Here is a 12407-nt window from a genome sequence, read left to right as displayed (position 1 = left end):
ATTAAAGTTTTCCAAGAAGGACTTTCTTGTTCCAATTTAAATTGACGTAAAAATTGTGGAATTTCAATGAACTTAATTTCATAAAATCGTAACTTCACATATCACAAATATTTGATATACTCGATAAAATATCACATATCACAAACATTCCGCAGTCATATAACTAGTGAAAATCTATCACCCACATCAACATTTATGTATGTAATGATAAACATATCAATATTTTCCTTTCAACATAGGTTAAATTCGATTCTTAGGTGTCCAAATTAATAATATATGTTATTTTTCATTGTAATATTTATTTAATAATAAACTTGTCTCCACGTTATTGACGATCAAGGTAACACCGCTTCAATGAAATGCACAATTCAATGCGGATAAGCTTAGAAAAGAAGAAGAAACACCATTTTTTTCACGTGTATACTCGTATACTATACTTTACTAATTATACTATTATATATTGTATAGGAATAGAGTAGTAGTTGAACCAATAAAAAATTAGGTTACGTATGTAAATATTTACTCCAATTTTGCGATGCTTTGTTTCCGACTCCGCCCTTTAATTTCAAATTATTCTTTTTTTGCGGAAGAGATATTATTTAAAATGTTTGCATATACATACATAGACTCCAATTTCACGAATTAACAAATTTCATTGATGAAAACATTTCACGGCTTGACCGAAAACCAAGATGAGATAATTTTTGGGAAAATATCGACAGGATTCCCCAGAAAAGCTTTCCAGATCCCCGGTTTAGAATCACTGCCTTAGATTATATCAGAAGTGTACCATTTGTTAAATACATAATTTAGATAAATATATGCTTTACCCCTATGTGCTCTTACGCCTATTCAAGTAACGTCGGTACCTATCCACGTGACGTGGAATTACCTACTTAAAAGCGTTAGTAAGACGTAGGCGTATGGCAGGTACAGACCCTTTACTCGCTCGCTGCGGAAGTAAACGCTCCAGGACGTCAATTACGGAGGTTTGTAAAGCGACCCCATTCTTAGTTCTCCCGGCGCCACTTGCTCGAGTCGAGAGCTTCTCCAAGTGCAGGGCGCAACTTGCACCAACAGCGCACTGAACGAATCAATTGTGTTATCCTGAAGGAATCTACATCTAGACGTTAACTTATTCCCATTCTATCTTGCTATCTTACCAACTCGAAACCAGCACACAACTCAATTTTCGCACAATCAAGTGATGATTAATTATAAAGTATACTTCAAACAGAAATCCTTTTTTTTAAAGTTGTGTTTGAAAATAAAAATGAATTTGTAGCAGAGTGGGTGTCCATTTGTAAGCCTCGGACTCAAAGTCCGCGACACTTACCATAAAACCACAGCCCCGACTCATTTATAAAATGGGTTTCAAAAACTTTTTTTTTCATGGTGATTAAAATATCTGAGAAATCGTAATTTGTTTTACTATTCATAACTTACAAGTTTACATCTCTACATGTTTCTTTCGACTCTGGGTGAAAAATAAAACTATTTATGCCTCCGAGCTTCAATCTTCAAAAGTGCTTAGACACTTAAATTGGACGCTAATTAGACACTCATCATTGCGATAAAAGAAATACACAATATATAGCATATAAATGTATTAGCTTCTAGGGGCGGTAATACAAACGCGTTAACAACGTAGTCTAGATAAATTCTCTATGCGGTCAAATAGAAATACTCGTAAAATAAATCTGTAACATTAACTTCCAGACACTACAGATCGATAACCGGGTTCAAAATGCTAGAGCAGTTGGATATCGTAGCACTGAAGCAACGTTAACTTATATACACTACGTAGATTATTATTGACGCCCTGCCTGCATATTAAGTCTCGCTATGTTCTTACTGAGGTTAAAATAAATACCTACCACAAGTCGCTCACTCCTTTCAAGAACGTCATAAATAAAAAAAAAACTTGATTTTTCAGGAGAACGTTTTTATAGTTTAAAAATATACAATGTATTAAAAATAAATATCAAGCCACTTACTGAACTTTTTACTCTGCAACAGATCTTTTTAGGTAAAAACTGAAGGTTTTTTCTACATTTGAAAAATATTAAGTATATTTAAAAAAATAATTAAACGATACCTTTTCTTCAAAATGCAAAATCAACACTTTCTGCCCTATATCGAGTAAATATTAAGTTAAAAATATGCCACTTTTGCTGGGATATAGAATATTTTCTGGGCATTCCGAAAACATGCACAACTGAAAATTGACGATTTTTGATTTATGACGTTCTTGAAAGGAGTGAGCGAAATGTAAAAAATACATTTGTTCCCCCAGTTAACCCTCGCTAGAAATTGACTTTAATCGATTTGCTGCAAGTAAAATGAATTATTAAAGGTCGTTTATTTTATTTTATATATCTGTCTATTATTTTCTTTACTGGGAGACGCCTGAAAACACGATATTCAATTTTTATGCAGCTTATAATTCGAGCAGATTATTTTATTCACAACATTTTTGGGTGTCTCCAAAACCTTGTTCACAAATCTTTACTTAGGAGTTATTTTTTTATATTTTGACATCCCAACATTTATGTCAAGAAACCCAAGTTGTAAATATTATAGTTCCAACTTTTGTCCGTCAATATATCGTTTAAATATCCTATAGAACAGCTGATTATCATCATTTTTATATTTTTGTAGATTATTAAAAAAATTATAAATGATTTAAAATAATCATTATAAATTATCGATAGATTCGAAGTGTTATTTTTAAACCTGCGATAAAAAGAAACATTATTTTTGAACGCTATTTCTCCTGGCAGGTACCAGGGTAGCATATTATCTCTGATGGATGAACATCATCCTAAGATTTCCCCTGGGTAATTTTAGATTCATGGATCTTCACGAGGCTTGATAGGAAAGGAAACATACAGTCGACATTATGTCCTGCTACGTTGAATACCTCGTAGTATCCTTAGAAGTTCATAAGGACGAACGTAGGTATATTTTCAGGACCCTTTCAGGACAACCGCTGAAAAATGTTTAATGGAGTAAACACGTACATTATGTTCTGTCATATTTTATAATAGTATGTCAAGTGCAAAATGAACATTTAAAAAAAAAAATTTATGAAAAAACATTTTGATAAGTGCAATATACATATTGTGGAAAGTACATTTTAATTGTAGAATAAATATACTACCACAAAAGAATAATTGAGGTAATTATTTGTATAAACTTTATAAAATAAAACAACAACTTTGTTTTAATTACTTTTTATTGGTAAAATTTAATTAATTTTTTTAAAATTTGATTTAACTATGGGTATTTCAATGTTTTAGAATTAGTACATAAACCCTGAGGATGACAGGGTTCTTGTCAAAACCGGTTGGAAAAAGTGTACAAATAAAAAGTTGTTTTATTTTATAAAATGTGCCACAAAGTATCTGCGAAAAACATTCAAGAAATTATTTTTATAATTAACACGCCAAAATCTTATATTTTGACGGTTAATTTTAACCCTTATAGAAAATCGAATGCACCAGAAACAATCAATGAAACATCGTGCGGATAAGAATATGAATTATCTTTGGAAATTACGTCAAAAATAATGGATGGAGATTGCGTTGGATATCGGTTTTAGAGGCATGGGTGTTATAAGTTTCTTTTTCAGGTAACCAGTTGAGTTTATCTGTTTTTGTCTACATTCTTTTATCTATTTTTTTTCAGTTTATTTTCAAAGAATCTCCAATTTATTTAAATTTCCTTCATTGTTACACGATGTAACATATTTGTTTTTTTACAAAAATATGTTTTAACATTTTTATATCGGATTTATTTATGAGAAAACGTTTACCATGCATAATTTGTATCAGTATAAAACTAAACAGAAAAACTAAAATATTTATTTAAAAAATATAATATATCTTTATATACAAGGAAGATGTGTATTTGTATAGAGGTTAGACTCTTTGTATATAAAATATAATGTAAAGTCTACACTAGTATACATATTCGTATTACAAATATATACAATGTACCATATAAACGCCTTCCCTCGAACTAACATATTTCAATAGCACTATACAACGCCGATGTACACGTTTCATTTAAAATAGTCATGTAAAGGCGTAGCTCGGTGTCATCCTAACGAATGTCACCGTTTATTCCAATCAACTATAGTTTGTGGGTAGTACTTTTATGTTTTTGGTACACCTATTGTAATATTTTTATGTGAATCTTCTTTGGCGACGATTCGAGAATCGATGATTGGACGAGAATGGAGAGTGAAATTTCACAGACACATCACGTTTTAGGCATATCTCGTTACTTAAGGTGAAAACTGACTAGTCAACTCGGGGCGTACTTTTACAAGCTTACTGGGAACGATTGTGGCGCCATCTGCGCACGGTGAACGCAATTATTAATTGTGATAGCGTATTAAAACAGCACGCTCGGATTTAAATTGAATTAATCATTACTATGAATAATAAATATAAATATTCATAAAATACTAGGTCAGACAGCGTGTGGCCCCACTGTTGGGGCGGTACACACGGGGTCATCAAAATGGGTGCCTAACCTTTTGGCTTTAGTAGCTACTTTTACTACTACTCGCGATCAACTCTTTACAAACTGCATGTTAGAAATTTTACTAACGTTTTTTTTCACTTTTTAAACTTGCCTGTCGCCTTTGTTTCAAAACGTGCCTGTCTCTTTGTCAGGACAATCACTACAACAGCATGCGAACAATACTACACGTTACTACCGTAGCACTATTCATACACTATATAAAATGTTGATCACATGCGATTTTAGTTGACCCGAGGACCAACATCCACTTAGGATTGCAGAACTAACATTAATTTAATAGATTATTTAATTAAGTAGATAATTTTATTGTTAATTTAACACATTATTAACTATTTATTCATGTTGTGACATGGAATACTAGTAATACGGAACAAGTGACATCAATGGTATACCGCATATTCGATCATGTGAAATAGTTCATAGAATGGACATTGTTAGGGAAATGGAGGAGGAATAGTAGGAAATCAAAAAAAAAATAGCAGCAAAACCTAAGATACTTGGTGTTCCATTCCAATACTCATATTAGTAACTTGAATTTAGCTTATGACTCGAGTATTCTTCAACTAAGATACTCTTAATTATTTCAGTGTTTGATCAGTTCACAAATATTAAATATAAAACATCCTATAATATAGCAATTTCTAATTCTTTCGCTGTTACATAGTAAGTAATTGTATCATATTGTAGTATAATGTTACATAGCATTCCGAAGCGCCTTTTTCTAAAAAATACAATACTCCCAGCATCGATATTAGGGAATAACAAAACAATGTAATGTGGTACATATTATTTTACGTATTTCAGTTGACTATGCCTATCCCAATAAATAAAGTAATACATTATTCGCAGAATAACGGGCTAGGGAAATTATTGGCGTTTCGCAGATTTATGCTGCTGTGAGCAGAAACGCAAAAGTTCTACCAACTAGTTGGATCATAAATATATCAACATGCGACATTCTCTGCGTTTTATTAAAAACCCTGTAGTGGTCTATACAACAAGTGGCCACTTGAAGTATTGTTGTTGCGGGCTTTCTAGTGCGCTGTTCCAATCTCGAAGCGCAGCTGCCTGCACCACCTATACTAATACATACATGCACGTACACGTACATATCTGCATTACATAACACAATATCGACCCTTCCTACGTATGCTATCGTAAGTGATATACGTAAATTCATCATTTTTACTCCATTTTTTTCAAATATTTCGCATATATTATTATGTCTTAAATTCCTACAAACAATTCAACAATTTATTACAATATGTTTTTATTAAAAGCTATGCTTGGCTAACTCAGTAAAAATGTTTAAATTTTTTAATTCTCTCCTGTCATGTTGTGTTTTGTGACTTACGATAGTTTATATATATATATATATATATATATATATATATATATATATATATATATATATATATATATATATATATATATATATATATATATATATATATATATATAATATAATAGCATAATAACAGTCTCTAAATGGTTGATTTCATTATTTGTGCACCAGGATTAAAAATTAACGTAAAAATTAAAACATATTAATATCCTTCCATACACAATGAATAGTTGTGTACAGTACATAGGTATATAAGAATATGTAGATGTCTAGTCGGAAGTAGCGAGTGTTGGTCTCACGTAGATCGCGTCTCTCCCTGGGGAAATATGGGGCCCGTAGTATGACGTCACCTCCGACCACTTCACTCTACGGACTACTTCCTGCAGAAAGTAATTGTACACAGGATGTAGAGAAGGCTTGAATTTCTTTGAACCTTCCGCCGAGGTAAGGATCTCGGTACATTGTGTCATGAACCTAGGAAATTTCCACTCAACACATATAATAAATGTACGTATCACAGTATAATATAGGAGTAGTTATATATATATATATATATATATATATATATATATATATATATATATATATAAATAAATATATATATATATATATATATATATATATATATATATATATATATATATATATATATATATATATATATATATATATATATATATATATATATATATATATATATATATATATATATATATATATATATATATATATATATATATATATATATATATATATATATATATATATTTATATATATATATATAAAACGTGGTAATATTTTCCTTCGTAAATTGGGTGTAAATAATATGTAAAGTGGGTGTATAATAATAAAATAAACAACGTGTTGCTTTGTAATTAAAGTTTATAATCAAAGTTTATTCTTAATTTATCTTTATAATATTTTTCTATCTATCTATCTGATTCTGACAGTTCAGAAAATTATATTTTTCTATCTGACGTCTTTTGTTTTATTTAGTGGTAGAACTGTTTTATGTAGGTCCTATTTGTAAGTACTTAATAAAATGTATAGGTAGGTACCTAGTTATTTTATTACATATATATATATATATATATATATATATATATATATATATATATATATATATATATATATATATATAAGTACATCAGTGTTTATGAATTATTAATTTTATATATTGCGTGATTGATAACCATTTTTACAAGACCTGGGATTTTTATGTCATAAATTGCACATTAAAATGTACAAAACACGAACAATATTCTACCAATAAATATAAAAATTATTTTTGAATGATTTCACAAAATATATAGATTTTTAGTCATGTATGTTATACAGGTTCAAAATACTAGTCCCCATGTATTATGTGTTCACTTTCATTACATAATCCTCTCGGTATATAAACTAGATGAAAAATCACACACTAAAAACCAAATAAGTGACAGTAAAAAAAATTGTTTCAACGTTCAAATATCGTTTATGAATAACTGGGTAGTGAACAACAAGAATATCAAAGGGGTTTTTCCTGTAAAATCAATATTTGAGTGACTAACTTTGTGATTTTCTGTTTTATTACTTATTTAAAATAAGTATCTATTGTTACTTAATTATAAAATCAATGGACTTCGAAGCAAGAGCTTTTTCTTCGAGACAAGTCTTTAGGGAGAAGCTGTTTTATTAGAAATTGGTCGATATTATAATTATGTTATAACGAGATACAATTTAAAGAAAATATAAAGTGATATTGAAGGTAAATAATGAACCTTTAGCTAATTTTCATCATGTAAGTTTCTACATACATTCATTGGATATTTAGTGTTAAATTCGAACAGGTTCATAAAAGGACTGCCAATACTAGTATTACCATATTTATAATTGCTCGTTTTGGTTCGTCGGCTGACTCAGTACTGCCATCCCATTTTGATTGGAACGTGTAATATATGTTCCAATCACTCCCAAGGTTGAACCTCGGTTGAGCTGTAGAGTTTGGGTCTCGTTTGTTGAATTATTATTCAATATTCCTTGACTTCGCTCCCGGCAGCGCCGGCGCTAAACTTTTTGCCGTAAAAGGCATTTTTTCATTCGTATATATAGATATCTTAACCGAAATGAAATATCTTTTTTATAAGAAGTTAATAAGGTTCTATTGTGAAATTTGTAATACATCTAAAAAAAATCAGGAATAAATCTGGTATTTGTTTGTTTTAACTGGAGGCAAATAAATCAGTATCTAGCTCCAAACTTTAAATTATAGAAAAAATAAGGAGCTCGGGGTGAAAGATATTACTGATATACGGAAAATAAAATATATCAGGATTAGTATTCGGAAAAAAGATTAAATTTTTTTTTTTTTGTTCAAACATTATTACGGAAACAGTAAGTATAGTAATTAATTCACTGAAGTATGAAGTATTACAAAGTTAATACCGACTCCATTAGCCCAAAAGCATTTAAGGATTAAAATTTTCAACCCATAACAAAGAGAAATATTTCAATCGTAATGTTTCAAACTTATTTGGCTTGTACTTTTTAGTATATTGATAATTTAACAAAAAAATGTTAAAATAAATATGTAGACAAATTACATCGGCTTCTTAGCAAAATGTCGTAAACGTTTTAACGTTAAAGATCGTTTTGATTTGCTATATCTGTTCACCATTAATACGCATTATCTGAAAATACTATAGCTAACTTTTGAGCGATCCAAGATCACTTTATCTCCGGAGCGCCCTAGAGAGCGATCGGTCGAACACCCTTGAGGTAATATTTTTTAAATCGAAAATGACACTATTTAAATAACAATGATACATTTTTATAATAAAAATGATACATTTTTATCGAGATCATAAATATACTTTGCTATTTATTTTTAGTGATTTGCCGACTTTTTTTTGTATTTAGTATTTACAAAAATCGTATTATCTTTACCTATCTGACCTTTACGATGTTTAGCCGGGAAACTGTCGAATATTGTAGCGTAGCCATTTGCCTTTATTACGTTTACTTCCGGCATTTTATCAGGGAAGTAATAACACATAGATACATTGTCTTCATTTATTTCTCCAACCTTGTGGAAAACTCATCCCTGCAAAACCCCCATCTATATACCGATGTATGTGAATATATTTCTACTTTGTAAACAATAGGCAGGTACATTTATTAGTGCGGAACATAATATGTATGTTATGGAGGAAGTGAATTATCGTACATTATGTAAGCAAAATGCTCCGCTACATATAATATATAAATATGCTTGTGTAAACATTTCTATCCTTGAAAATATTTAGTTTTTTTTAAGAAAATAACCGTTATTCAGGGAAAATCATAACAGTTTTCTTGTTTGATTATAATTTTATATTTGAGATTTATATAGTTGCCATATTGAAAAGAAAGTATAACGTAAAAATCTTCCAGTTGGTTTAGCTTATTAATATGTACGAAGGATAGTATACGTTCAAGTTGATATGAGGATACATATTCATGGTAACATTTCCATAATATTATTTTGTACTGATATTACCTGCGGTATCATAATATAACGGATCTTCGAACCAAAATGGTATAATATTATTTCTGAACAATGCAAGCCTTCTAAGGAAGCTCAAAATAAGTTGCTGAAATGCATTTATAAACATCAATATATCTTTTTTAACAATACTAAAGCCACTACCAAATTTCGTCGTTATTTTACCATGATAAACAATCTCATTAAACAAGTCTAATCATACTCATATGAGTGGATATATGAGCAATAAATTAACATTAAATCAACAATATTTTGGTTATACACAAGGAATTATACAAAAATCTTTTTTTTAAATTTAAGCTCCAAAGGATTGTTATGAATTTTTGAACAAATATTCAACAGGTACGAAATTTTAAAAAGAAAAACGAAAAAAGTCTAGGCGTTAACCTGACTTACGACCTATCTTCGGCTGGTTTTAGTGATCACTTTACACACAATGTAACATTAACTATTTTACCCTTATTAATTTTAATTGCAAAACTTGAATGTATTACTTATGACAAGACTATTTTTATATCCTATTTTACTACCGCCATCTGTGAAATTTTACTTTAAGTAAATAGAGTAAAAAAATTCAGCCCATATTTTATAATCCCATCTCAAAAAAATCGTCTCCGTTTAGTTATCTGTAAAAATAGTTATGTAAGTCCAATTATATTACATGATCATTTATAGTTGTAAAAACAATGATTTTGGATTCTTTATATAGCGCCATTTTCGTAAATTCTACCTTAAGTTATAAAATACGTATTTTTTAAATTAAACCTCTATACGTCGGACATACCATACATCACTACTATGAAAAATGATACATTTTGTGAACGGAATATACCTATATACGTGTACAAAGATTATTTATACAAGGATATAAGTCATTTGAATAAGGATGTCTCTACACATTGTAAAGATCTGTTATTTATCTACTAAGGGAGGTTTCCTCAACCTCTCACGCCCGATGTTTTTCAGAGGGTTGAACTTCCTCTGGTTTTGGCACATAGCCACATCGATTTTAGGACCATACTAAAACGGGGTCATCGACAAAATCCATCTACATTTATATAATATTGTACTCGTATCAATTTGCAATCAATTAAGTTACCAAATGCTGTATGTATGCATCGTCATCCAATTTATTTTATTAAATATACTTATAATAATAGTGAATTAGTATGCTTAAAGCTTTTGGCATCATGCATAAATTAACTAGCCTTCTATCAAAGTGACCTGAGTGAAATAAACCTGGGCATTATGAGTAAATTATTATTAGTAGTTCAATAACCAGCGAGAAAAAAAATGTAATTTAAAAAGAACTACTTCTTCATTGTTGTTTTATTTTGTCATATTTTGTAAACATGGTCTCTAGCATATGACTGATCTGAGATTTTTTTTAAAAAATATTTACGTAATAAAGATAACACTTTATATTTATGGATAAGGAGTAAAGTATAACTTATCTGATTTTAACGACAGTTATTATTAGTTGTTGTGTCTTACTGCCAAATTCCTCGTGAAGACAAACCATTGTACTCTTAAAATTCGGCGTATAATCTCAAAGCAAAGCGTAAAGCTGTTCCTGGCTCTTGTAAGGTGCCATATTTTATAAACATTGATTACTATAGGTAAAATGCATGCATTTAATACGCTTCATTTGATACTTGATGACTGCGAATCTAAGTACTTTAACTGTTTATTTATTTGATCAAAGATAGTACATTTTCACGCCTCGTCTTCCTCTATGGTGAGCGTTGTGGTCTGTTGCGATACGTCAAATGTCAGATGCTTTTTATAGATAAAATATTCATATTACACACAATCAACATTAATTAAATATAAACATGTCAAACATCATAATAAACTAATATTATGACTGATAAAATATTCAAGATTTAAACCATTTTTGTAAAATGCAAATTAAGTAAAATATAATGTCGGTTCATTGGGTAGACCGATTATACCTCTAGGAGACATTGGTTGGCAGCCATGATTTCTGATTTTGATAGTTCTATAATGGAATGGTTGAATTATTCATGAAAACTTCAAAGGTCCTCACAGGAAGAAATTCAAATGTAGGAAATTCTTATTTAATAAGCGAAAAATTCATATCAATTGATATATTTACTTTGGAATTTTTAATTCATGTTTTTGAGTTACTTCTTGTAAAACTTATGGATTCCGATCATAACTGCCAGTACTGAGGCTATCTTAAGTGTGTTATAAATATGGTACAATTATATCCATAAATTGAATTTATATTAACTTGCTATATTTTTGAGAAGCAATAAAAATCTTACATTTTAAAATCAATAATCTTATGCATCACTTTCACCGTGTTAATGATTTTTTTTTATGATTTAGACATGAAAAAAATAAAAATGCCTCGTTAATATTAGTAACAAATATCAGTTATAAGGCTTGTTTTCTTAAAGAAAATTATCAAGTAATATTTTTTTATTAAAATATCTTTAGATATACAATGAAAGGTATGGAAATATAAAAATCAGGGTATAATTATTATTGTTATTTATTATCATTTAACTCACACTTTCATATTCCCATTGGAATATCTACCTTATCTCTGTTGAAATATCAATCAAAGTATTGTCAATTATAATATAATATAATTATTGTCAATTAACTATCGCGTCAATGATTGTTTCGACATGTTTTTATATTATTACTGATATAGATATTCGTATGTTACCTACATCAGTAATAATATAGAGTTAAATTATGTACAATGGACACGGTACCCATGTCACTAAACTGACGCGATAAATATATTCATTAAATGCGTTTAAAATTTCCTCTCTGCAAATGGGGACATTCAATCACCGAGTCGGGAAATAACTGGATTGTTACCGTAATGAAGTTTCAAACGCTAAGTGACTTTATACGTCTCGTTTTTTGATAATAAAATTTGGGTCCTACTCTGAAATATTTTGTCAGATAGCAACGCCCAAGCGTCTGTTTTAAGGAAAAAC

At 29.6% G+C, this 12407-nt stretch overlaps 1 protein-coding gene across 1 annotated transcript in view; it reads left to right on the top strand.

Moving 5' to 3' along the window:
- sif (guanine nucleotide exchange factor still life) overlaps positions 1 to 12407 on the top strand; it is a 140891-nt gene that overhangs the window by 66595 nt on the left and 61889 nt on the right. The window lies entirely within an intron of this gene.

This window comes from Brachycentrus maculatus, unplaced genomic scaffold (genome assembly GCF_059751285.1).
Source record: "Brachycentrus maculatus isolate JH-2025_06_01 unplaced genomic scaffold, ASM5975128v1 h1tg000637l, whole genome shotgun sequence".
NCBI classification, from domain to species: domain Eukaryota; kingdom Metazoa; phylum Arthropoda; class Insecta; order Trichoptera; family Brachycentridae; genus Brachycentrus; species Brachycentrus maculatus.
The sequence above is the reverse complement of the archived record's forward strand: the minus strand, read 5'-3'. Positions and strand labels throughout refer to the sequence as shown.